The sequence below is a fragment of the Pituophis catenifer genome, unplaced genomic scaffold (assembly GCF_029215685.1).
Source record: "Pituophis catenifer annectens isolate HBS135680 unplaced genomic scaffold, rPitCat1.0.hap2 SCAF_5, whole genome shotgun sequence".
Lineage (NCBI taxonomy): Eukaryota > Metazoa > Chordata > Lepidosauria > Squamata > Colubridae > Pituophis > Pituophis catenifer.
In genome coordinates, this window is record NW_027256885.1 from 55,541,692 (window position 1) to 55,568,291 (window position 26,600).

The following is a 26,600-nucleotide window of genomic DNA, read 5'->3' on the forward strand; positions in this document are numbered from 1 at the left end:
TCTGAACCTTTGGCCAAAATAAAGCTTCTCTTGATCTCGAAGTCCGAGTCCTTTGATTTTCTACAACAGTTTAACAGTCAGAGAAAGAAAGGAAGGACCTGCCCTGATGGGTCAAGCAGTTAAAAGTCACGGCAGGAAGTTTATACCTTGAGACTTGCAAGATTGATGTCAGCCCTCCCAGGTTGACCAGACAGGAAACACAAGATGAACTAATTCTACTTTATTGTAAGGCTACATTAACGTAAACTTGCAAGGGCAGGTCTTTTCTAAATCATCAATAGTGAGATGGACATTATTGAGTTGACATCACATCATCAGAGCTAATGGAAAATGTTAATTGTTGAATCCTTGACTTCATAGTCTTAAAAATGTTAAAATAGTATTTGCAGATTTGAGATTAAAGCTGATTCATCAAAAAAGTATTGAGTGTATTTGTACTTCCCAAAGAATATACCTGAAAATATGAACATCCTATTTTCTCTTGTCAGAAATAAAATGTGGTTTGGATTTCAAGCGGCGATAGAAAATGCTAGTCATGATACTTGAAAGGAGGAGGTTTATTCTCTAGGGCATCAAAGTCCCTAGAAGGTAGGCTACAAAATGGGGGGAAACTCCATTAACCATATTTATAGCATTCTAAGTTGGTCTCTTAATTAGTTTATTTTTGGCATATATGTTGACCTGGAGATGGAATTAATTAAATCAAGCAATGTGGATTGAATCTCTTCCTTTTATCTATGAGCATTATAATTATGTTTAGATTGTGTCAATTGACTTTTGTGTGTTTGCTTGTATATGTTTACAATCTGAAATAAGTTTAATTATTTCTTGTGTTTGCTGTGAGTTTAAAGGATTTTCGTTATTATCACTTGCTGGCTTTTTTGCCCCCAAGGCTCCTGGCAACTTTTGCAACTTTGTTTCATTAATCAGTTCCTTTGTTGCAGACCTGGGTTTATCTATATACAATTCCCTATACCAGGCATCCTTAAACTACGGCCCACGGGCCAGATACGGCCCGCCGACACAATGTATCCGGCCCGCACAGTGGTGGGATTCAGCCATGTCCCCTGCCCCGCCCCCCACCCTGCCACTCCCACCCACTCCTCGCACTGCTGGCTTTTCCTGGCTGACGGCCTGGGGAAGAGGTGCCTCATCTGCTGCGGCTCCCAGAGGGCATGAGGGACGGCCAGGAACTGCAAGGTCTCTGGCAGCAGGGACTTTGCAGCTGGCCCTATAAGAAACAGGCATGTTGAAAAGAAAATTCACTTTTCCAAGGCTCCTACTTCAAAGCCACCAAGAACACCTGAATAAACAATACAGATAATTCCACTGTCTCAGATGTTCTCTTCACTTAGGCTAAACAGACTAAAGCTTGGAGCCACTTTGTTTTTTATTTTGGCTACAATGTATCCTTCATCTTTCTGCCTGGGTACACATTGCAATAAAGTTTCTTCTCTCTTTTCTTTTTCCCAGCAGATGGCAGCACTTTCACTCTCCTAGCTTTTCTACGTTAAGAATCCAAATCTTCTTTATTGAAAGTTAATTTAAAAAAGAAAAAGTTAAAAAGAAAACAGACAGAGAAAAAAAGAAAAGAAGAACTTCACAATAAGTCAATCCCGCATCAGACAAAAATTTTAAAAAGGCACAATCCCAAAAAGCAATGTCTTCCCCTCTCTTCTCTTTCAGTCCAGTCTCGGTCTTAACAAGCAATTAGTTTAAAAGTTTAAAAGCCTTTCCAATTGACAAGGGTTTCAAATAGTCTATTCCAAGATAGATTCGCTGCTTAAATATCTTTAGTTGATCCTCCACACATTCATCTCACAAGGTGAACTTATCATTTAAAATGAAGCTCTCTCACCACATCGGATAGCTGTCATTCCTCTTTCTTCCTCCGAAGCTGTCCCAGCCTTGGCAGCCACAATGGCTGCTTCTCCGCTGTCGGAAAAAGGGCTTTTCTGGATCAATCAGGGACTTTGCGGTGTCCGTGAGATCAGCAGAATGTGCCCTCCACTGCCACAGTCAAACTAGACTGTGGGGTCCTAAATGGACCGTCTGGCAGCGGGGCTATCGGCAGCGATTCTGGAGCCCCAAAATCGCACGTCCGTCTCGCTGCGACATCAACATCCTTTTCTTTTTATTATTATTATTCTCCTGGGTAGCTACTGTTATTCTCTCTTTTTGAGGCTTGTATGAGAGAGAACTCTCTGTATGCTTTCCGGACATAAACATAAGTGAAAGATCTTTTTTATTTCGAGATTTTTTAAGAACTGAATTGGATTAAGGCACTCAAGAGCCTGAAGCCTTTTCCTTTCTATTTTTTTCTGGGTCTTTTTTTTTTTTTTTAGTTTTTTTGTTCTTTTCCCCTTTGTGGATTTTTGAATTTGGACTTCTATATTTGTTATTATTCTTTTTTTTTTCTCTTTGATATCTTATTTTTATATGATTTTTTTTCCTCTTTTTTAATGGACTTCTAGTTGGATTAGGTTTTGCAAGAACCTGAAGAGCTGGCTTTTTCCTTTTTCCATATTTGATTTTTTGCTTTTTTTGCTTCTTATCCCCCTTTTTCTTTTTCCTTTTTTTCTTTCCTCTTTGTAATTTTTCTCTGGCTTTTGTACCAGTGGATTACAATAAAATGAGTAGAAAAGCTACAACAGTGGGAGCGGCAACCACGCCGCTCTGGAGGACAACGTACGATCCAGGCGATGATCCAACAAGAGAAAGACAAAGACAAAGAAGCATCACTACAAACAATTTTGAATACAGTTCAAAGGATGGAACAACAATTACTTAAGTTAAATGAGAACGTCCAAAGGATGGAACAACAACTAATCAAGAAAGATGAAAAAGTGGTCAGCATCCAACAGGCAATGTCAAAATACGAAGGAAGATTGCAGGAGCTCGAGAAGAAGGATGAGCAGAAGGGGGAAAAAATGAAAGACTTTGACAACAGATTGAGAGAGGTGGAAAGCAAAAGAAGTGGGGTAGTGGAACTGGAAATGGATAAAGCAGAATTTTATCTCAGATTTCAAAATGTGGAGGAAGAAAAAGGAGAAAATCTTGCAGATGTTATGATTTCGATGCTTGCAGATGCTTTGGAGATATCTAGAGAGGAGATGACATATGGGGTGGATGAGATTTATCGAGTCTATACTAGATACGCAATGCGTAATAAATTACCAAGAGAGGTTCACATAAGATTTACTAAGAAATCGATTAAAGCACAAATCCTTCAAGTGGCGAGAGAAAAAACATTGAAATTTAAGGAGAAAGAAGTGGTGGTTTTGAAACAAATACCAAGAAAAGTGAGAGACATGAGAAAAGAGTATAAATTTCTGACCAAGGTACTGATCCAAAAGGGTGTTAATTTTAGATGGCTTATACCAGAAGGATTGATTTTAACATGGCAACTTCAAAGATACAGGCTAGATACAATTGACAAAGCGAGAGTATTCTATGAAGATTTCGTAAAGGAAAAGGAAGTGGCAATGGAAACAGAAACACAAGCAGCACTGGTGTCTACACAACCTATAGAAGAGGAAATGGCAATGATTGAACCAACAGAAGGTGCTGTTGGTGGGATTGTGGAATTCAAAGAACAACGGGAAGTAAGATCAACTAGAGCAATAAAACCTACATATAAAATATGAATATGGATGCGACAAAATTAATTTCAATAAATATAAATGGACTTAATTCGGCTGTGAAAAGAAGAAATGTTTTTCATAAATTAGAGAAGCTAAAATTTGATATAATTTGTTTGCAAGAAGTTCATATTAAAAAGCAACATGAGCAATTATTGGTACAACCTAAACTTGGAAAAAAAATTTTCATCATTATCGCAAAGTAAAAAGAGAGGCGTTGTTCTATATATTAAAAATTCAATAAAAGTGGAACAAATATATGCAGATTTGGAAGGTAGAATTTTGATGGTGGAAATAAATGATAACAATATGAAGATACTACTAGTTGCAATATACGTGCCAAATAATAAACAAAGTGATTTTTATCGAAACTTACATATGAAAATAATTGAAATGGACTATGATAATATATGTATGATGGGAGACTTTAATGGAATAGTAGATGAAAAATTGGATTATAAAACACCAAAAACAGGAAGATATAATAGAAAGACACTGCCAAATTCTTTTTTCAAAATGATAGAGGAAACAAATTTGAAAGATATATGGAGAGTTAGAAATGGAAAGAATAGACAATTTACTTTTTATTCAAACAGGCACTCATCTTGGTCCAGGTTAGATATGATATGGACAACAATGGACTTAACTTTGAAAATAGAGCAGGTGGAAATAGAAACTAATCTATGGGCTGATCATAATCCAGTGATAGTAACCTGGAAAGGCCAAAAAAGGAAAGCTAGATGGACTTTGAATAATACAATTTTAAAAGAAAAAGACTTTATACAGAAAATGCAAAGAGAGCTGGAGTTCTTTTTTAAGGAGAATAAAAAGGAAGATACATCGATACAAAATCACTGGGATGCAATGAAGGCCTATGCTAGAGGCTTAATAATAGATTATACAAAGAAAAGAAATGTGAAGAAAAGACAAACTTTTACAATATTAAAGGAAGAATATAAGAGATTTGAAAAGGAACTCCAGAAAGATCCACATAAGAAAGATGTAAAAATGAAAATGGACATGTTGAAACACAAAATGGACTTATTGGAGAAGGAAGAGCTAGCCCAAAAAATAAGAAGTGCCAGACAGAACTATTTTGAAAATGCGAATAAACCAGGAAGATGGCTAGCATATAAACTGAAAAAAGGAAGGGAATCAAAAAAAATAACGCAATTGACTGATGATCAAGGACAAAGTAAATTTGGAAATAAAGAGATGGCAAAAATAATACAAGAATATTATAGGCAACTTTATAAAAGAGAGTTGGTTAAAGATAGGAAAGTTAAAAAATATCTACAGAATGCAAAATTACCTTTGATTCCCAAGGACATTGAAGAAATGCTAGATGGGTGTATAACAATGATGGAATTAACAGAAACACTTAAGAAACAAAAAAATGGAAAGACACCAGGACCAGATGGTTTGCCTGTTGAATACTATAGGACCGTGATGGCGAACCTATGGCATGTGTGCCACAGGTGGCACGCGGAGCCATATTAGTGGGCACGCCAGCTCAGCTCTGGGGCGCATGCGCGCACCGGCCAGCTGATTTTCGGGCCTTCTGGGCCCACCAGAAGTAGGGAAACAGGCTGTTTCCTGCCTCTGGAGGGCCTGGGGGGGGGGGGAAGGCCCGTTTTTCTTTCTTACCTGGCTCCAGATCCTCTCTGTGTATCTGGGAATGGCGAAAACAGCCTTTCCCACTCCCTTGGAGGCCCTACGGAGGCTGAAAGGGCCCATTTCCCCACTCCCGGTGGGACAGGAAGTGACGTTTTTTCCTGTCCCCAGCCTCCAAAGACTCCTAGAGAGGCTCCTAGAGACTCCTAGAGAGGTTCTGGAGGCTGGGGACAGCAAAAAATGTCACTTCCTGTCCCACCGGGAGTTGGGAAATGGGCCCTTTCAGCCTCCATAGGGCCTCCAAGGGAATGGGAAAGGCTGTTTTTGCCGTTCCCAGATACACAGAGAGGATCTGGAACCAGGTAAGAAAGAAAAACGGGCCTACCAGGCCATCCTGTGCCAGGAGCGGGGGGGGAGGGGGGAGGGTGTTGCGCACACATGCGCGTGGGCACGTGCACGCACGACCCTCCCCCGCCCCCCCCTCTCCTGGCACGCGATGGCAAAAAGGTTAGCCATCACTGCTATAGGACACTACAAGAATCTCTATGCCTTCCGCTTTTGGAGGTTATGAATGAAGCAATGATAAATAAAACAATACCCCAATCATGGACTGAGGCCTATATCACATTGATTCACAAAGAAGACACAGACCCACAACAAATTAAAAACTATAGGCCTATATCCCTGCTAAACTCGGACTATAAAATCTTTGCCTCAATACTGGCAGAAAGACTTAAGAGATATTTAAACAATTTCATACATTCAGATCAAAATGGATTTCTTCCAAAAAGACAAATTAGAGACAATATAAGAATAATTTTGAACACTCTAGAATATTATGAAGTGCATCCTGAAAAGCAAGTGGCTTTGATATTTCTAGACACACAAAAAGCATTTGACAACATGAATTGGCGATTTATGACGCTACAAATGGAAGAGATGGGTTTTGGAAGGAAATTTATTCAGACAATTGAAGCTATATATTCTAAACAGACGGCAAAGGTAATGATTAATGGAGAATTGACTGATTCTATTGAAATAGAAAAAGGTACTTGACAAGGATGTCCATTATCCCCATTGCTGTTTATATTGACTTTGGAAGTGCTGAATAGAAATGTCAGAGAAGAAAAAGAGATAAAAGGAATGAAAATTAGAAAAGAAGAATATAAATTACAAGCCTTTGCTGATGACCTGGTCTTTATTATTGAACAACCATTAACATCAATAAATAAACTGATAGAAAAAATAGGAGAATTTGGGGAAGTTGCTGGTTTGAAAATTAATAAAGAAAAGATGAAGATAATGACTAAAAATATGTTAAAAAAACAAAAAGAAGAATTGATGGAGATTTCAAAGATGCAGGTCACAAATAAGGTAAAATATTTGGGGATTCAACTGACAACAAGATGTAGTTCTCTTAAAGAAAATAATTATAATAAGCTTAAGCAGCAGATAGGACAAGACTTGGTGAAATGGGGAAATTTGCAGTTATCTTTGACTGGTAGAATTGCAACTATTAAGATGAATATTTTACCTAGAATTTTATACCTTTTTCAGACAATTCCAATAAAGCTGGGTAAGGAATTTTTTGCAGATTTAAATAAAATGGTTTTGAAATATATTTGGCAGGGAAAGAAGGAAAGAATAAAATTTAAGCTGTTACAAGATGCTAAGATGAGAGGTGGTTTTGGTTTACCGAATTTTGAATTATATTATCATGTGGTTTGTTTAATGTGGATTAAAGAATGGGTAACATTGAAAAACACTAGTGTTGCAATATTTTCAGGATCAGACTCAATAAATTTAGCAAGAGTTAAAGGTTTAAATATATCTCCTTTTATTTACATTAGGCATTCTATATTCACTGAATATTCACAGATAGAAGCAAGGAAGTGGGTGCATACAGCTCCTTATATATACAATGGGAGGAGCTAGATATGGGAGTGGTGAATTATGAATACATTAAGAAGTGAAGAATAAGTTAACCCCTGATACCCCGTTCATATACTATTTACACATTAGAGAATAAGGCATTTACATCTGACAAATCCCCCTCTAAATGCCGATTCGTTATGCAACACCAATTACATTCAGATTCAGGACAGTACAAAACATACAACTTAGAAGTTAAGTATTTATGCTGCTTAGAAGGTAAAGGTTTTGTCAATATGTCAGCTAATTGTTCTGAAGTTTCACAATGCACTGCTTTAATAAATCCATCCTGAGATAATTGTCTCACATGTTTAAATTTTATATCTATGTGTCTGGACCTTTGTCCAATGGCGTCAGATCTAGATATTTCAATAGCTGCCTTATTGTCTTCATGCATAACAAAAGGCAAAGCAGGTTTTTTCCAAACATCTGAAATCAAATCATTAAACCATACAAGGTTATTTGCAGCTTTAGATAAACAAACATATTCTGCTTCTGTCGTTGAAGTGGCCACTAATTCTTGTTTACCAGTGTACCAGTAAACTGGACAGTCATTTAAGAGGAATATATAACCAGATGTACTTTTTCTACATGAGGTGTCTCCAGCCCAGTCCGCATCTGCGTAACATGTAAGCTTTGGTTCTTTATTATCGTTAGGTTCCAACATTAAACAAAAGTCTAGTGTATTTTTCAGATATCTTAATATTCTTTTAACAGCTTCCCAGTGGTACATTGTTGGCTTGCTGACATGTCTGGATAATAAATTGAGGGGTAAAGCGATATCTGGTCTTGTCCAATTAGATATATAAAGAAGTGAACCTATGACTGATCTATAAAATGTGTTATCTTTGAATTCAGGGGATGATTCATCAGCATTTCTTAGAAAATCAGTCTGCATAGGAGTATCACAAGGTTTGGCATCACTTAGATTGCATTTGTTTAAGAGCTCTATGATCTTATCTCTCTGAGTAAGTTTGAATCCTCTTTTAGTCTTATTAATTTGAACACCAAGATATTTGTTTACTTTGCCTAAAGATTTCAATGAGAAATGTTCACTTAGCTTAGTCACAAAAGTTTCTCTTCTCTCTTTATGTTTTCCTATGTATAAAATGTCATCCACATAGATCAATACAAATTCTATGTAATCATCACCCTTTTTGACAAAGAAACAGTTATCAGCAGTGGTGGCATTGAAGTCCATGGTTTTAAGTACTTTTACTAAACAATCATACCATCGTTTACCAGATTGTTTTAACCCGTATAAACTCTTGTTTAACAACCAAGTCTCATTCTTGTTTGTGTATTGACTGTGAGGTGCTCTTACATATATTTCCTTATCTAGTTTTGCGTGTAGATACGCAGTCTGTATGTCATATTGGAATACATCGAGATTGAGTGCTGATGCTACCACTAGAGCTGTTTTGACACTCTCAGTTCTTACTGTGGGGGAATACGTGTCAGTATAGTCCTCCGGATATTTCTGTGCATAACCTTGTGCAACTAGTCTAGCTTTGTATAGGGTATTGCCTCCCTCTAAGTTCTTAATTTTATATATCCACCTGGTACCAATAATTGTTTTATCTTTTGGTGCAACTGCAGGTGTAAATACATTTAATTCTTGTAAGCTTTCCATCTCTTTTTTCATTGCTAATTCCCATTTTTCTTTTTCTTTACGAGGGAGCTTTAACACTTCCTCATATGTATTAGGTGTCGTTGACTCACCATCCATATGCATTATATAATCTTTGTATTTATTAGGCATCTGATTTCTGGTGTTTCTAATTGTTTTTTCAGGTTTACTATTGTTATCATGCAAATATCTTGCTTCCTTTTTTGTTAGTGTGTCTGTCTTTATTTTGTGTTGGCTATTTATCCATGTTTTGGTTTTGTTTTTATATTTGTTGATATTTTGCTTTTCTATAGTCCCTTTCTCTTGAGATTTTGTATCTTTGTTGTTACTTGGAAATATTTCATTAAGATGTATTTTAGACCAGTTGGCCTGTTCATGGAACACAGCTGTTCTGGAGACTATAAATTTGTTATTATTATCAATGAATCTGTACCCTTTAGTGCCTGTCTCATATCCCATAAATCTGAGTCTTCTGGACACGTTTTCTCCCTTTCTTCTTAATTGCTTAGGTATGTGTACGTCTGCAGTGACTCCAAATATGTGCATGTGTGCCAATTTTGGTTTCCTATTATACATCACTTCATATGGTGTCTTATTTACAATGCTGGACCAGGTTCTATTCTGTGTGTAATTGGAATAATGTAGGGCTTCTGACCAGAATTGTTTGCTTAAGCCAGCATCTTCCAATGTGCATCTAATCATGGTTTGTAATGTTAAGTTCTTTCTCTCTGCAATCCCGTTCTGGAACGCAGAAAATGGACTAGATGTGTAATGTAACATTCCTTTGTCCTTTAACCATTGGGAGAATTCTTTAGACATGAATTCACATCCCCTATCTGTCATGATTTGTTTTATTTTGATATTGTGTTGTGTTTCTATGCGTTTATAAAATTCTTTAAATTTTTGAAAGGTTTCATCTTTGTGTTTTAATGTATAAACAAATCCATAGCGGCTATAATCGTCTACTATGGTCAAGAAGTAACGTTTTCTATAAGTGATTGAAGGAGTTAGTGGACCAACTAAGTCCATGTGTACTAAATCAAAAATTTTGTTGGTTGATCTAGTAGATTTTCTTGGCCTGGGGCTAGTTTTTAGTTTTGTAGATTTACATACTGAGCATTCCAAATAGTTTTCACAATTTTTTATTTTAACACCTTCTGCGTGTTCAGTCATTTTTTGTACTACAGGAAAACTGGCATGTCCTAACTTCCTATGTAAGATGTGAGCACACTCATCATGAATTGGCTTACCTATTTTTGGTTTTTTTTCATTGTGTGCATCTTTGTGATCATGAGATATTTTACATTCATCATTGTCACTGTTGCTAATGTTTCCATCATCTACTTCAATACAATCTTCCATATTTGAATCAATGTTATGCAACCATTTTTCCTTTGTTATTAGATAAGGTAGGCCTCCTTTAATCATCACTATATCTATTGCCTATATCTATTTTATTTTTCTCCAAAGTCGCTTTTCCTTTAGAAAAAACAATGTTAATATCAGAATCTCTACTTAGTTTTATGGCACTTAGTATGTTATGAGGTATTTCAGGTATTAGCAATACCCCCTCTATTTTTCCTAGACCAGGCAAGGTTACATTCCCTCTACCTAATACTTGAACCTTTTCTTGGTTAGCTACCTTTATTACAAATTTATCTTCTACAAATGAAGACAATATATTTTTGTTATTAGTGGTGTGATTAGTTGCTCCAGAATCAATAAGCCAATTATTGTTCTCATTCTGCTGTATGTTAGTGTTGTCTTGTTTATTTAATCCACTCAGTGAACCAGATTTTCTATCCTTTGAATTATCTCTGCCCCCTCTATTCTCTTTGTAATTTGGTGGGCTTCTATATCTATGTCTATCCATGGAAGACTGTCTATAATTGTATTTGTTTCTATATTCAGACCTATGTCTTTCTTTTGAAGTTTTGGGGCAATCTCTTCTATTGTGTTCCCTGGATCCACAGTTATGACATTTAAATGTTTCATTATATTTTTCTTGGAAAGCTACTTTCCTATATGGTTTGTGTTCTATGTGATTGTTAGAACGATTCCTTCTTGAATTGTCTTCTGCTATTAATTTATTGGATAGACTTTCTATGGATAAGTATCCTAGATTGATTGTGTCTAAATGTGACATATAATTGTCCCATGATGGATCAAGTGAGTTGATAATAACACTTTTCATTGTTTGGTCTGAAATCATCTCCCCCCTTAAATGCAGTTCAGCTCTTATTTTGTTTAAAGATATTAAGTGCTCACTTATGGAAACCCCTGGTTTTATCCTAGATGAAAAGAAATCTTTAGACATCCTTGTGGTGGTAGCTACACTGTCACTGTGAAACAAATTGAACATGCATTGAATAATTTCTGAAACAGTCAGATTTTGCTTAATGCTGTGATACATTGCAGGAGATACACTAGATATTAATAAGAAAAATGCTCTATGGTGTAAACAGTCTATTTTTAGAGTCCAAGTTCTTTTTGGGGGACTAGTGATAAAAAACAGTAAGTTTTCCTTCATAAAGACAACCTGGAGCTGCTGATACCATTCTTGTAAATTAATGCCATCTATCCTTAGCTTTGGGAAGTCACTGGGTAAATTTCCGACATTATTAGGTCCATTACTTACAACCTGAGGTAGTCCGTGGTCTCGTAAATGCAGAAAGTTACAAAACGGCGTGGGGATGCTCGCAACGAGCCTGCATGGTCTTCTCGTCAATTCATGTCTTCCCGGACCGTCTGCGTAGTCTTGCGCATGCGCGTTGTCCATTTCTTCCCTGGAGTCGCCGTGAGAGGTTCTCCTCGTTGCGGCTCGCTCGTTCTGCTCCTCCTCAGACGAATCGGTCTCTGGCTCGATCTTGGGAGTCCTGACGATGGCGGCTGCTCTTCCTCTTCTTTTGAGTGCGTTGGTGCTTGCTTCGGTCTGTGGCGTGGGGCGGTATCGGCAGGGCTCTCTGGGTTCGGGCGTCGGCGCTCTCGTAGTCAGGATGGGAGCGGGCAGGTCTTGAGGCATTGGCTTGCTCGTTCGCTTCTTCGTTAGCTTTTTTGTAATTCTTAGTTTTGGCCCAAATGCAGCAAAAAGCGTTTTCATTGCTGATTTTATTTGATTGTTTGTTGAATCACCTTCACTTTCTGATTCTGATTCTTCTGAGGTGTTTGAATCTTCTTTTTCGTTTTCGTTGTCTGATAATGTTTTTCGCGCCAGAAATTTTGAATTGAGTTTTCTGATTGGCTCTGCTTCGCTCACCTTGGAGGTCTGTTGAAACCAAGATGGCTGCCATTCAAAATTTCGCGCGGGATCACCGTTTTTCTTCTTCACAATAATTTTTTCTGCAGTCATATCACTCACTATTTTTGGGTCTTTTGATTTTTCATTAGTGATGTGCTTCTCTCTCGCTGCTCCGCTGTTCTTCAGCATATCTTGGAGGTTCGCGATGAGGCTTTCATCATTCTTCTGGCTCTTCAATAGTTTTAATATCTCTGACCTGAGTTCGTTATTCTCTATTTCGATTTCCTCCTGATCATCATTTTCATCTATTATTTCTTCGTCTTCAGTGGTGTATTCTTCGGATTCTCTCGAAATCGCGTTTGTGGATTCGTTGATTATTTCTTGTTCTGTTTCCATTTCTTTGCTGTATGCCCTGGTGTTGGGCCTATCTTTCTTAGACATTTTTAAGTATTTATTGAGTCAATTAACCATCCTCTGCTACCAGCTTGTTGCAATATTTTCAGGATCAGACTCAATAAATTTAGCAAGAGTTAAAGGTTTAAATATATCTCCTTTTATTTACATTAGGCATTCTATATTCACTGAATATTCACAGATAGAAGCAAGGAAGTGGGTGCATACAGCTCCTTATATATACAATGGGAGGAGCTAGATATGGGAGTGGTGAATTATGAATACATTAAGAAGTGAAGAATAAGTTAACCCCTGATACCCCGTTCATATACTATTTACACATTAGAGAATAAGGCATTTACATCTGACAACTAGATTATTGAATTTAGAGGGACATGATTTGTTGATGGCGTGGCATGCTTTTTTATGGTATAAAGGAACCAAAATTCAGGGGTATTTTAGAAGACATCAGATACATGAAGCTTTGTTTTTGACTTGGGAGAGGATCAAAAAATATCATTATTTGAAGATTCCAGTCTGGGTATCTACAATTGAAGCTTTTACTTATCCAGTGGTATTTAAGGGGGAACAAATTCTTAGATATAGTGAATTATTGAATGAAAAGGGTGAACTTAAATTGAAACAAGATTTAGAAGATCAGGATTTTAAGATGGATTGGTTTTCTTTTTTTTTTTTTTATAAATACTTTATTGATTTTTTCCAAAATATAAAAATAGTATACAATCTCTTTCTTGATCAGAGGTACAGTGTTTATACAATTTGATACATTGTACGTTGAATAAGTTCATCTTTAACTATACAGTGTTCTATACGATTAAATCCAATTCAAATGTATAGCAAGTCATATCCTATGCTCATACTTTTATTTTATTCTTCAACCAGTTATACCAATTTCCCCATACTTCATAATATTTAGCATTCTCCTCATTTTTTAACTCACTCGTCAATTTTGCCATTTCTGCGCACTCTAGAATTTTGTTTATTAATATTTCTTCTGAGGGCGTAGATTTATTTTTCCAGAGTTTCGCAAAGGCTAATCTAGCCGCTGTTGTAATCTGAATTATGAGTTGCGTTTTGTTATTATTGAGGCCATCTTCAGTCATACCCAAGAGGAAAGATTCTGGGGATAGGACTATCTCCTGTCCCGTTATTTCCGAGAGCCAGAGTCGGATCTTTGACCAGAACTTTTTGGTCTCAGGGCAGGTCCACCATAGATGATAGAAGGTGCCGACCGTTTTTCCACATTTCCAACATGTGTCTGGGAGATTTGGGAATATTTTCGCTAACCTAGCCGGGGCAAGGTACCATCTGTGTAACATTTTATAGTGGTTTTCTCTGAATGTTGCCGATTTCGTTATTTTGTAGTTCCTATTCCAGGCCATCTCCCAGTCGTTGAAATTAAGTCTGTATCCTAAATTTTTTTCCCAGATGTTTAGCTGATTTTTTGCTATGGTCTCTGCTCTATCCTCATCTAATAGGAAATTGTAAATTTTCGATAGCATTTTCTTATCTGTTCCCCAAATAATTTTATCAAAATGTCCATGTTTCGCTTCAATACCAAATTTATCTCTATCTTTTTGAAATCTGGAATTTATCTGGAGGTAGTTCCACCAATCCAAGTTGAACCCCTGGTCCCTCAATACATCCAGAGGTTTGAGCTTCCCTTCTTCATCCAAGATATCCTTGTATGTGCCCAATTTGTAATCATCTCTCCTATTGGGGGCCACTAAAGCTTCCATAATAGACAACCAGCTAGGTACCTTGGTGTAAACCCTCTGTCTAATTTCCTCCCACGTACGGATAAGTGTCTCCCTAATTTTATGTTTATGAAAGTAAGTTTTCCTCTTATTCTTTGTATCCCACAGGTGAGCATGCCATCCTTCACGGAGATCATGTCCTTCTAGTGTCAAAATTCTCCCGTCTTGTAGCTTGATCCACTCCTTTATCCAGATTATTTTTGCTGCCTTTTGATATAGTTCCCAATCAGGGAGCCCAAACCCTCCCAGATTTCTTTTCCCTTGAAGTATCTTAAAAGAAATCCTCGATTTCTTGCCCTCCCACAAAAAGTTCCTAATATGTTTGTTCAGGTCCAAAAAGAATTTTTTATCTAGTGTTATCGGAATGTTTTGGAATAGAAACAAAATTTTAGGTAGGATATTCATTTTGATCGCTGCAATTTTGCCAATCAGGGATAGTTTGAGCCTTTCCCATCTATCAAGGTCTTGATAGGTTTTCTGCAATAGGGGGGTATAGTTATCGTCTTTTAATGAGGAGAATCTTGCGGTAATCCATATTCCCAGATATTTTATTTTCTTAACTGTCTGGAGGCCTAATAAATCTTCTAATTCTATTTTTTGTGGATCTGTCATATTTTTTACTATTATTTTAGTTTTGTTCTTATTGATTTTAAGACCCGCCACTTCTCCATAATCCTGTATTTCCTGCATTAATTTTAAACCGGTTTCTAATGGATCTTCTATTATGAGGGCAATGTCGTCCGCAAAAGCTTGGATTTTGAATGTTTCCTTCCTAATCTTTAAACCTTTAATATCTTTGTTAGCTCTAATCTTTCTAAGTAGCACCTCTAGTGCCAAGATATAAAGTAAGGGCGATAGGGGGCATCCCTGCCTCACTCCTTTTTGTATCTGAAATACCTGGGTTCTGTCTCCATTTACTAATATGTTTGCCCTCTGATTTTGGTAAATATTCTCTATCATCTTCCTGAAGTTGGTTCCGAATCCCATTAGGTCAATTTGGTTTATCATAAAGGTCCAATTCAAGTTGTCGAATGCCTTTTGGGCATCGACAAACATTAAGGCCAGCTGTTTTTCAGGGTGTTGTTCATAATATTCTATAGTATTAAGGACTGTTCTCAAATTATCTCTAATCTGTCTCCCTGGGAGAAAACCATTTTGATCTTTATGTATCCATCGATTTAAAATTTTTTTGAGCCTCTCCGCAATTATATTCATAAATAGTTTGTAATCTGCATTCAGCAATGAGATGGGTCTATAATTTGATATCTGCTTCGGGTCGGCACCTTCTTTCGGAATGAGCGTCAAATACGCTTCCCTCCAAGAGTCTGGGATTGTTATACCAGCAAGAGCATCATTTAGTATTTCTAGCAATTCTAATTTCAGGACATCATCAAATTTTTGGTATAATTCCCCGGGGAGACCATCTGGGCCAGGGGTTTTGTTCTTCTTTATTTTAGATAGGGCCGTTTTTAGCTCCTCTATAGTGATCTTTTCATTTAACATTTCCTTTTCTTCTTCGGAAATTGGAGGTAAATTGGCTTCCAACAGATACTGTTCTACCTTAGTTAACTCAATTTCTTCATTCTTATATAAACATTCATAAAATTTTCTTATGCTTTCTAATTTATCTTCTTCCTTCATCAGCAGGTTACCCTGAGGGTCTTCTAACACTAATATTTGGTTTTTTTCCTTCTCTTTCTTTAATTTATACGCCAGCCATCTCTCCGACTTGTTAGCGTTCTCAAAACAATAATGCTTGGATCTTTTTATTTTTTGCGCCATCTCCTCCTGGTCCAATAGGTTCAATTTATGTCTCATCATCAACCACTGTTGTTTAATCGCCTCATCTCCCGGGCGTTGCTGAAGTTCATCATCAACTTGTAATAGTTTTTGGGTGAGTTCTTCTCTAATCTTTCTTTTTCCCTTATTTTTGAAGGCAGTATATGAGATAGCTACCCCTCTCACATAAGCCTTCATGGTGTCCCACACGATTTCTTTAGCTGTCTCTCGATTCCCATTTTCTATGAAGAAGCGTTTAACTTCTTCATTCAATTTAAGTGAAAACTCTTTTTCATTTAACAAATTAATCTTTAAACTCCATCTCTGGTGTATTTTTTTGGTGTCATGGAGCCAACTGATTTCAAGGAGTTTATGGTCTGCCCAAGTATTCGTGCACATGTTAACCTTTTTAATTTCTAAAGCCAATTTTCTGGTAGCCCAAACCATATCTATTCTGGACCAAGAGCTCTGTGGCATTGAATAGAAGGTAAATTGTCTATCCTGGGGGTGTAAGGTACGCCACATGTCTGCTAAATTTATCTCGTCCACCAAATCAAAAAAGGGCTTTGGTAAGGGAGATCTTTTATTTTTTTTAGTTATGTCACACTTATAATCGTACTTTGGATCCACAATTCCATTAAAATCTCCTAGCATACATATTTCAATGTGTGCCCATTTTGCCAGCTGTTCGTGGAGTTTCCGGTAGAATTTCCCTTGTTTTTTATTCGGGGCATAGACCCCTACCAATAACATCTTAGAATTACCTCTCGTTATTTCTACTATAAGTATTCTCCCTTTTTCATCTTTGTATTTGCATTCTGCCTCTATTCCTTTCTTAACATAGATAGCTACCCCCCTTTTTCTTTTGTCGGCTAGTGAAGAAAATACATTACCAAATTTAGTATAGTTTAAGTGGTTGGCTTCATCTTTTTTTATATGGACCTCTTGGATACAGATTATGTCGGGGTTTTGTTTCACCAATTTTGACAATATTATCCTTCTTTTTTTATGGTCATTTAAGCCATTCACGTTCAACGATATGATCTTAGTATCGTTCATTCCTATAATTAGTTTCTAGTCTCTTGTACTTATTTACCTTTTAAAGTTACTGCTCTCACTGGTCTAGATTTTTTTCCCCCTTTTTCTTCTGTGTCTTCCTTTTTCTTCTCCTCTTCTATGTCTTCCCTTGTGATTTGTTCTTGGGATGTCTCTTCTTCTGTATTTGCTATCTCGTTTTCCTCCTTACTGGTTTGTTCCTCTTCTCCTCCCCTTAGTTGGTCTAGGAAGTCTTGAGCATCGCTTAAACAGTCAATTCTGATTTTCCTCCCTTGCCAAGAGATTAACATTCCTTCTGGCAAAAGCCACCTAAATATTATGCTTCTCCTGTTTAATTGGTTTGTCAAGAATCTATAGTTTTTCCTCCTTTCCCTCACTCTCCTTGGTATTTGTTTCAAAATATTGATTTCTTTTCCCCCATAGATAATTTTTTCCTCCCGGGCTATATTGTACAGAATGTCTCTAACTTTTTTTCTAGCAAAGCGAACATGGACCTCTCTAGGGAGCCTATTTCTTCTTACGTAATTCGTTTGGACTCTGTACACCTCGTCAATCTCTCGAATTATGTCCTGCTTGTCTTGCTGAAGGGTCTCTGCGATCAGCTCAGCCATCTTATCTCCTAAGTCCTCTTCCTTATCTTCCACGATGTTTTGGAATCGCAGGTAAAACGAGGCCTTGTCCATCTCAAGATGGATCAAGGCGTCTTCTGTTTCTTTATTCTGTGCCGACAGCGTTTGGTCCACTATATCCAGTTTTTTCTTGTTTTTTTCAATCCTTTGTTCTGCTTTTTGAATTCTATTTTCATTGCTGGCAATAGCTGTTTGGATCTCATTCATTTTGGAATCCAGAGCTTGGATGTCTGATTTTAGTTCAGAGTGACTGTTCAAAAGTTTCTCTTGCATCGCAAGCATAGTTTCTTGTATTGATAGCAGAGACGATTGTACCGTTTGCAACGTAGGGGTTACAGGGGGGTTGTCTGTTTTCTGGAGACCTTCTACTGATTTCTGGATGGCTGGGGAAGACATTGCCAAAGTGGGGATAGATGGCACTTTTTTACCGGTTTTTGCAATTGTTGATGTCAAACTTGCCATTTCTTTCAGAACCGATTTTTGATCTCTTATTATCTCCTCTATCTTTCTCCAAATTATCATCCAGTGGCACTTGCCACGTTTTCTCCGGGATACTTTCTTAAATCCTTATTTAGCTTCTAAATGGTTCTCGATACGCTCTCAATAAATTTCAGTTAATGCTTGATTTCTAAATTTCTAACTTGCTATAGTAGGATAAGTAAACGTTTCCAGCAAGCGACAATCACTGATTATATGAGTCTTCTCTAATTAAGTTAAGCAATAATAACAATAAGTTAGTCAATTAATAAATTCTAAATTCAAATCTTAATATAAATATATATATAAAGTATTAATATAAATAAGTTGCTAAGTGCTACCAGTAGATATAATTATGCTATATTAAGTAAGTTAATAACAATGAATTGATAGGTTAATAGGTTTTAAATTCAGACCTCAATAAAAAGTTTTGATATAAATAGATTATTATTAGTATAGTATACAATATAGTAAGTTAATTAATTAAATGCAAATCTAGGTTCTTATTTGTAATCAGTGCTTAATACCTAATTTTTGTATATCTATATTTCTACGTTCTTAACAATCAACTAGTCTAATTGATGACAATTATATAAAAAACAGAGTTTAAATATTAAAGACACAGATACTCAAAAGGAGGATGGGGGAGAGTACATATAAGTGTAAGTATAGATTATAAATCTTCAGCTCGCCACTCTGGTGGGCTCCAATGTACCTCGATGGTAAGTCTCTCTGCTAGAACGTCTTCTTGTTCGTCCTCTGCTGTTTCTCTCTTCCGGTTCAATGGGCGCACTTCCTGTTTCGCCGAAGGTCTCAATAAGCTAATCACTGTGTTTCTCCTGCTTCCTCTCCACTCGTTCAGCAGACACAAAACCAACCACCCCGATAGACTTTTCTTTCTTTCTCTTCCCTCTCACCGCATCCGCCGGGACTCTTTAGAAATGCAATCCACTCCCTCCGCTTCTCTCATCCGCTCGTCGGCTTGTCGACTTGTCGGGCTTCTGCGATTGCAATCTGCTCTATCTTCTCCGTCGCCGCCTCTCACCAATCCGAGCACTCCTCTCCCGACTCCACCGAACTCCTCTCTCAGCGCACAATCACTTCAGGTATAGGGAAAAGAGTTTTAAATCTGCCATGGAACCTCCGATCTTCTTCTTAGCTTCCCGTCTTTTGTTGGCTATTGCAACTTCAAGCCCGCCATCAGTGGCCGGCTCACCGCATTGGATCGACAGAGCCTCCTGGTCCAGCGAGAGGTGGTCGCACCCCACGTTCCCACTCGCCTGGCTTCCTCTTTCGTCCGCAGGACTCTCCGGGTCCCGCGCCCCCCAAGGGATCCCCAGAACACGGTGAAAAGGGGTGTCGAGGAGCAGCGAGCACTCACTCAACACCCTGTCACTGCAAGTCACCAACCGGAAGTCCTCCTCTGGATTGGTTTTCATATATGCAAATATTTTCTAGATATCGAGAAGATCTCAAACAAGAAAGTTTTTATAGTGCTCTGACTAGTTTAGATAAGATATTAATGGGTTCTGATGATCATGTAATTAAAAAGTTATATGGATATTTACTAGAAGTAAAATTGGAAGAAGAACAAGTTAAAGAAACAATGATAGCGTGGGGGAAAAATTTTGGTTATGGTATTGATTTAGAGAAATGGCAAAAATTGTGGTCACATAACTATAAAATGACAATGTCTACAGCATATAAAGAGAATTTGTATAAGATGTTTTACAGGTGGCATTTACCCCCGACGAGAATAGCCAGAATGTTCAAGAATAAATTGGAGAAATATTGGAAGTGTCATCAGACTCCAGGATCCTATTACCATATGTGGTGGACATGCGTGGATGCAAGGAGATTTTGAACTAAGATACACACATGGTTGGAAAAAATGACAAAGAGACATATTGACTTTAAACCAGAGATATTTTTATTAGGGATCTTACCAGAGACATTTAATAAAGAACTACAATATTTAATTGTGAACATTTTAACAGCGGCTAGAATTGTATTTGCAAAAAATTGGAAAGGAGAGAAAAAAATTACCGATGAAGAAATTATTAAGAAAATGTTGGACTGTGCTGAAATGAGTAGATTGACATTTGAAATAAGAGAACAGGAAAATAAACAATATTATTTGGTATGGGAGATATTCTATCAATGGTTTGACAATAAAATATGGAGATGAGATAGTATATATGAAATGAAATTTCGATGAAATGTTTAAATACCTATCTTCTGTTCGAGTAAAGAATAATTGTTGTATGGTGAGATCTGGAAAATTGTAAGCACGAAATGATTTTAACCGATTGAGATGCTGTCTGTAAGTGTTTGTAAGAATGATATTTTTATGTTGTTTTTTATTTTTAATTAAAATAAAACTTTTTTCAAAAAAAGAAAAAGAAACAGGCATGGTGGCAGCAGCACTTGCATCGGCAGCAGGCAGAAGGGCAGGGGTGGGTGAGGCACGCGAGGCGGATCACGGGCCTGCTCCATCCCATGTGGCTGGGACAAGGCATGTGGTTGCCCAATGCATCCAGCCCATGGGACCGCATGCCTCTGCCTTCAGCTACTGCTCCCACTGCGGGCAAAGACAAGGTGAAGAGGGTGTGGGGCAGCTGCTACCTACTCCCTCCCATCTCTTTTGGCTTGCGATTGGAGATCAGGTCACCGCTGGTCATCTCCTTGACCCCCTTGCGGGTCTTGCCCTTGGCCTGCGCATGAAGCATGTTCCCCTCGCGCACCCGACTGCAGTGGTGGGTGCATGAGAGGGGCGCTTTGCCAGCAGATCCTGCAGGAAATGGGGGAAAGTGCGGCATTTCCCCATCTGCTACCAGACCCAACATGCAGCGCCCAGCCAGGCTTCCCTGAAGTGTTGCAGGGGCGGGGTAGGAAGCAGCACCCACCCCAAGGCTGGAGGAAGAGGGCCTTTGAGCCACAGGCACTGGTTTAGGTAGTGCCCTGCCGACTCGCCCGCTCGCACAGAAGGGAGCCTGGCTACTCACGAGCCATGCCTTCCCAGAATTTAGCTGCAACCCTCCCTCTCCAGTGGTGGAGATGGCTGTCCTCCTTCAGAAGCGGGCAGCCGAGCGGGAGAAGGCAGGGGGCGGGGGAGAACCCAGTGGCTGTTGCGGCGCCCACTTCCGAGCTCGCTCGCGTCTCGCCAGCCCCACTTTGCCAACAGGCGCATGAGCTCGGAACTAAGATGCGGCCAGGGGGGCTGCAAGGCAGAAGGCTGCCTTCAGTCCAGGAAGGGACAGCAGGAGGAGCTGCGTCACATGGGCAGTGCCCTGAAAGCACTGTGGAGCTCGCACAGGTCAATTAGGCCAGTGCCATCGCCGAGGCAAAGCAGCCAGCTAGAGAGGCTGATTAGAAGTGGTAAAAACATGCCCATTCCCAGCAGGCAAAAGGCAGCCACCGCGAGCAGGGAAAGCTCAATCCCCATCGGTGCTATGGCCGCCCAAGCCCAGCCAGGATTGCTGTCTGCTTTGGAAGCCATATTAGGCCGGAAGCTCCAATGCTGCCACCTTCTCATGTGTGGGAAAGTAGGAGAGGGGGTTAGTAGACATAATAGCATTCTTCCTGTCGGTCAAAGTCAGGGCGATCCCGCATCTGGAGAAGGAGTGGTCAGGGGTTCGATTTGTTCGACTTGGGGCTTGGGCTGAGGCGTCAGATTCCTGGAAGAGTTGCCAGTCCGACCCAGCTCCAGGAGGGGAAATGAAGTTGCCCCGTGAGCCAGACTGGAGGATGGGGGCTGCTGTGGAATCCAGGAACTCCCGGGGCTGGGACCAGCTGCAACCGACACAGAGCCAGTCCTTAACTGGGCTCCCTGAGAGTTTTGAGCAGATGGAAGTGGGGAGCTTCGCCCCCCCCTTCCCAAACCCTGGAGGTGAGCTGGAGGCTAGCAAAAGCAACATTCGCCCTTCCTGATCCAGGACATGGAGGGGGGATTAGTAGGACGCAGACCCCCCCTTACCCACCCAGAGGCCAAACAAGAGGATTAGCGCAGCATTCCAATCCTGCAGCAGTGGGGCATCAGGCTCAGCCGGCATACGGAATGCAAAACCCCCCTTTCAGGGCCGCTCGCCAGCCTGCCTTCGCATTACCTCCTGCTGAGAATATACAGCCCAGATGGGGTTTCTGTCCTGGCCAGGGATGGATCCAGTGCCAGTGGTATCCCACGCTGTCTGTTCCAAGCTTCCAGGGATCCCCCTGGCCCCCCTCCTATGGCCAAACGATCCAGGCACCGCAGGGGGGACTAATCCAGCAGCCGGCTAGAGTGTCCCACCCTCCTCCAATGCAGCAAACAGCTCAGCAGCCAGGCCCCCTCCCCCAGCAGCCGACGACGTTGCCCCCCTCCTTTCCAGCCCAGCAACACTCACAGCAGCCTGTTGGAATGCAGCAACCAAGAGCAGCCCCACAGCAAGTTCTATCCCAACCACCCGCAAGGCCAACGCGCCCCCCCCCCCCCATTTCAGAGCAACCTTTGATGGGACGCCAGGCAAGTTAGCTTATTTCCTCAGCAGGGTCTGGGCTCACGTGGATCAGTATGGGGACCAATACGAATCAGAACAGGACTTAGTGTCGGCAATCTCAGATGGGATGAATGAGGGGGAGGCTTCTGAATGGATAGTCCAGCTGCACAATGAGGGTGCTGCAGAACTGGATGATGCCGATGGGTTTATCACACTGCTCCGGTCCCGATTTGAGGACCCTGACCGTGTAAATGAAAGAGAAGCTATGCTAAAAGTCATGAAGCAAGGTAATCGACCTATAAAAGACTTTGTATGGGACTTTAGACGAGTCGCAGAAAATCTAGGCCATTGGCCTGACCGCATACTCCTACACTACTTTAAAGAAGCTATTGACCCAGAAGTCAGAAAAGCCTGTGGGATCCAGGGGGTGCCTGACCATCTCCATGACTGGTATACCATGTCCATTGCTCTAGACAGAGAAGTCCACCCCCATGGCCAAACCCCAGCAAAGCAGCCACCTCAGAGATCGTTATCTAGAAGGCCCATTTCAAAGGCTACAAATTTCACCCCCCCTCAACCGGAGGGGGCGATTAATTGCTATCAGTGTGGACAAATGGACATCGAGCTTCTGAGTGCCTGGCCCCTGCCCCAGTTCCACAGCAATGCCCCACCCCAGCTGCACAAGGCAGGAGGGCTCCAAGGAAAGCCACAGACACCAGCCGATTTGCCAGACAAGTCATGGAAATTCCCCTCCCCACTGAAGAGAGGGATGACCCTCCAGTTAAAGAAGCCCCTCCCAGCATGGCTAACGGGGATGAAGACCCAATGGTGAGTGCACCCATCCCCACCTTCTCAATTAAAGTAAAACTGGTGCTGCCAGACACAGGGAAACAAGCAGAACTGCCAGCAATAATAGATACCGGCTGCACCAGATGTTTAATTGGGCTTAAAGTGGTGGAACAATTGGGGATCAAGACAACACCCTTAAAGCACCCAATTAAATTTCACCAGGTGGATGGAATGTTAATTGGGGGAGTCCCTGCCACCCATATTACTGAACTGATTGAATTAGAGATGGGGAAACATCATGAACTTATACGATTTATAGTAACCCCAAAAATGTCAGAATCTATCATACTGGGCCTGGCTTGGCTGGACAAATGGGGCCCCACCATCACATGGGACGATGGATACCGAAAAATCAGGATAGCGGTTGGCCCATCACCCCCTCCCCCTCCCCACAAACAACAACCCACCCATAACAGCCAGGGGCCAGAGACAGCTGCAGCTTGTTCAGACGGGCCTCCAGGCGAACACCAAATCCCTAAAGGTTATGCAGACTTAGCCGAAGCTTTCAGTGAGGAAGAGTGTAACCTCCTCCCACCTCATCGGCCCACAGACTGCGCCATCAAACTACAATCGGGGGCAAAATTGCCAAAACCTAGAATGTACTCCATGACACCTGCTGAAATGACCAAGTTGAGGAAATACATTGACACCAATCTAGCCAGAGGTTTCATCAAGCCTGTGAAATCCAGGATGGTCACCCCAGTACTGTTTAAAGAAAAAAAATATGGTAATTTAAGATTATGTATTGATTTTTGTTCTGTCAACGCCATTTGCATACAAAATACCTACCCCCTCCCACTGATGAAGGACTTACTGAACCGCCTATCGAAAGGAAAAATGTTCACCAAGCTAGATCTAAGAGAAGCCTACTACCGAGTTTGCATAAAGGAGGTAGACAAATGGAAGACTGCTTTTAACTGCCCCTTGAGCAGCTTCCAATTCCAGGTCATGCCTTTTGGACTCCAGGGGGCCCCAGGGGTCTTCATGCAACTGATCAACGAAATTTTGCATGAGCATTTATATCAGGGGGTTCTTGTTTATCTCAATGACATTCTTATATTCAGTGAAAATATGGAAGACCACGTCAAATTGGTCAGACAAGTGCTGAAAAAACTCCTAGCAGCCAAACTTTATGCAAAATTGTCCAAATGCGAGTTCCATAAGGAGGCCCTGGACTACCTGGGATACAGGGTGTCGAATAAGGGGATCGAGATGGACCCAGGGAAGGTGAGGGCAGTGCTGGACTGGCAGCCCCCACGCACCCGTAAGCAACTCCAGAGCTTCCTGGGATTTGCAAACTTTTACAGACAATTCATCCCTTCCTTCGCTGAGGTCGCACTCCCTTTGTCAGAATTGCCAAAAACCGGCCCATCTCCCACCAAGCCAAAACCTAGCCAGCCCTTAGCTTGGACAATGGACTGCCAAAAATCCTTTGAACGATTAAAACGCCTATTTGCAGTGGAGCCAATCCTACAGCATCCTGACCCGAATAAGCCCTTCGTGGTACAGGCGGACGCAAGTGACATGGCGGTGGCTGCTGTTCTACTGCAAAGGGACTCCTGAAACAAACTAATGCCGTGTGCTTATGTATCAAGGAAGTTAATGGACACTGAGCGCAGATGGGAGGTGTGGGAGAAAGAGGCATTTGCGGTGCGATGGGCTCTCCTGTCCTGGAGACACTTCCTGGAGGGGGTGGATGAGCCTTTTGAGGTTTGGACTGACCACAAGAATCTCGAGGCGCTGAAGACCCCGAGGAAACTTTCTCCCAAGCAGGTTCGTTGGGCTCAATATTTCAAATGCTTTAACTTTAACCTGAAATACATCCCAGGGGGTAAAAACCTTCTGGCTGACGCTCTCTCCCGTAAGCCCCAGTTTGACAGCCGACAGGAAGAGATAGTTCACACCATGATCTCAGAGACTCAGCCAGCCGCCCAAGCCTGCACCAGAGCACAAACGTGCCAGGGTTCCAATCTCTCCGAAGACAAGTTGACAGCGGAGCTAAAAGCGGCGCTCTCCACTGATTCCTGGTTCAAAGAAAACCAGGCGGACCTAACCCTAAGGGATGGGTTGGCATGGAAGGAGAGTAAACTTTACGTGCCCCGCAGCCTGCGGCTCCTGGTGCTAAAGAGAAGTCATGATTCTCGACTAGGGGGCCACTTTGGGTTTTTAAAAACCCTCCATTTGACTAGGAGACAATTCTGGTGGCCAAAGATGAAAGCTAATGTGGAAGATTATGTGAGGAGCTGCGCCACCTGCGCCACCATGAAATCCCGACCAGGGAAGCCCCCTGGACTTCTCCAGGCTGTGGCCGAACCCACCAAGCCCTGGGAGGAGATTGCGATGGACTTCATAGTTGAGCTCCCTGACAGTGGGGGTAACAGGGTTATTTGGACTGTCATTGATTTATTCTCCAAGCAAGCACACTTCACTGCCTGCAGTGGACTACCATTGGCCAAGAAACTGTTGAAGCTGTTTGTGAAACACATCTACAGGCTACATGGAGTCCCTAAGAGAATAATATCGGACCGCGGGGTCCAGTTTACTGCTAAGTTCTGGAGGGAGTTTCTGCAATCCATTAGGTCATCCCAGGGACTTAGCTCAGCTTTTCACCCGTTGACTAATGGATCGGCTGAAAAATTGAACTCAATGGTGGAGCAATGTCAGGGCATTTATTAATCCCATGTTTGGCTCTGGGACTAATTACCCTGGTTTAGAGGAGATGGGTCGTGGCTTAATCCAAGTTGCAATAATCTGAAAAGAAACACGAGAAAGGTTTCTAATAAAACTCATTTATTTGTTATAAAGAAAATAAAACACCTCACTAACTAAGAAAAGTTAATTGTTACATTTTTGAAAGTAATTCTTGCCGGCTATCTTAGCCGGACCTTGCTGGAAAGAGAACAAAGGAAAGAGTGTGAAGAAGCAAGTGAAGGAATGTGGGTGGATACGGAAACACGTAGCTTACTGATAAGAAGTTGGCAAGCTACGGAGAGCCAGACAGTCCAGAAATAATGAGCTCAGCTGGTAAATAAAATAACGCAGTGACATTCCCCTTCTTTGCCAGTTGAGCGAATATCAGTACATCATCAAATAAGGCACATCTTCTCAC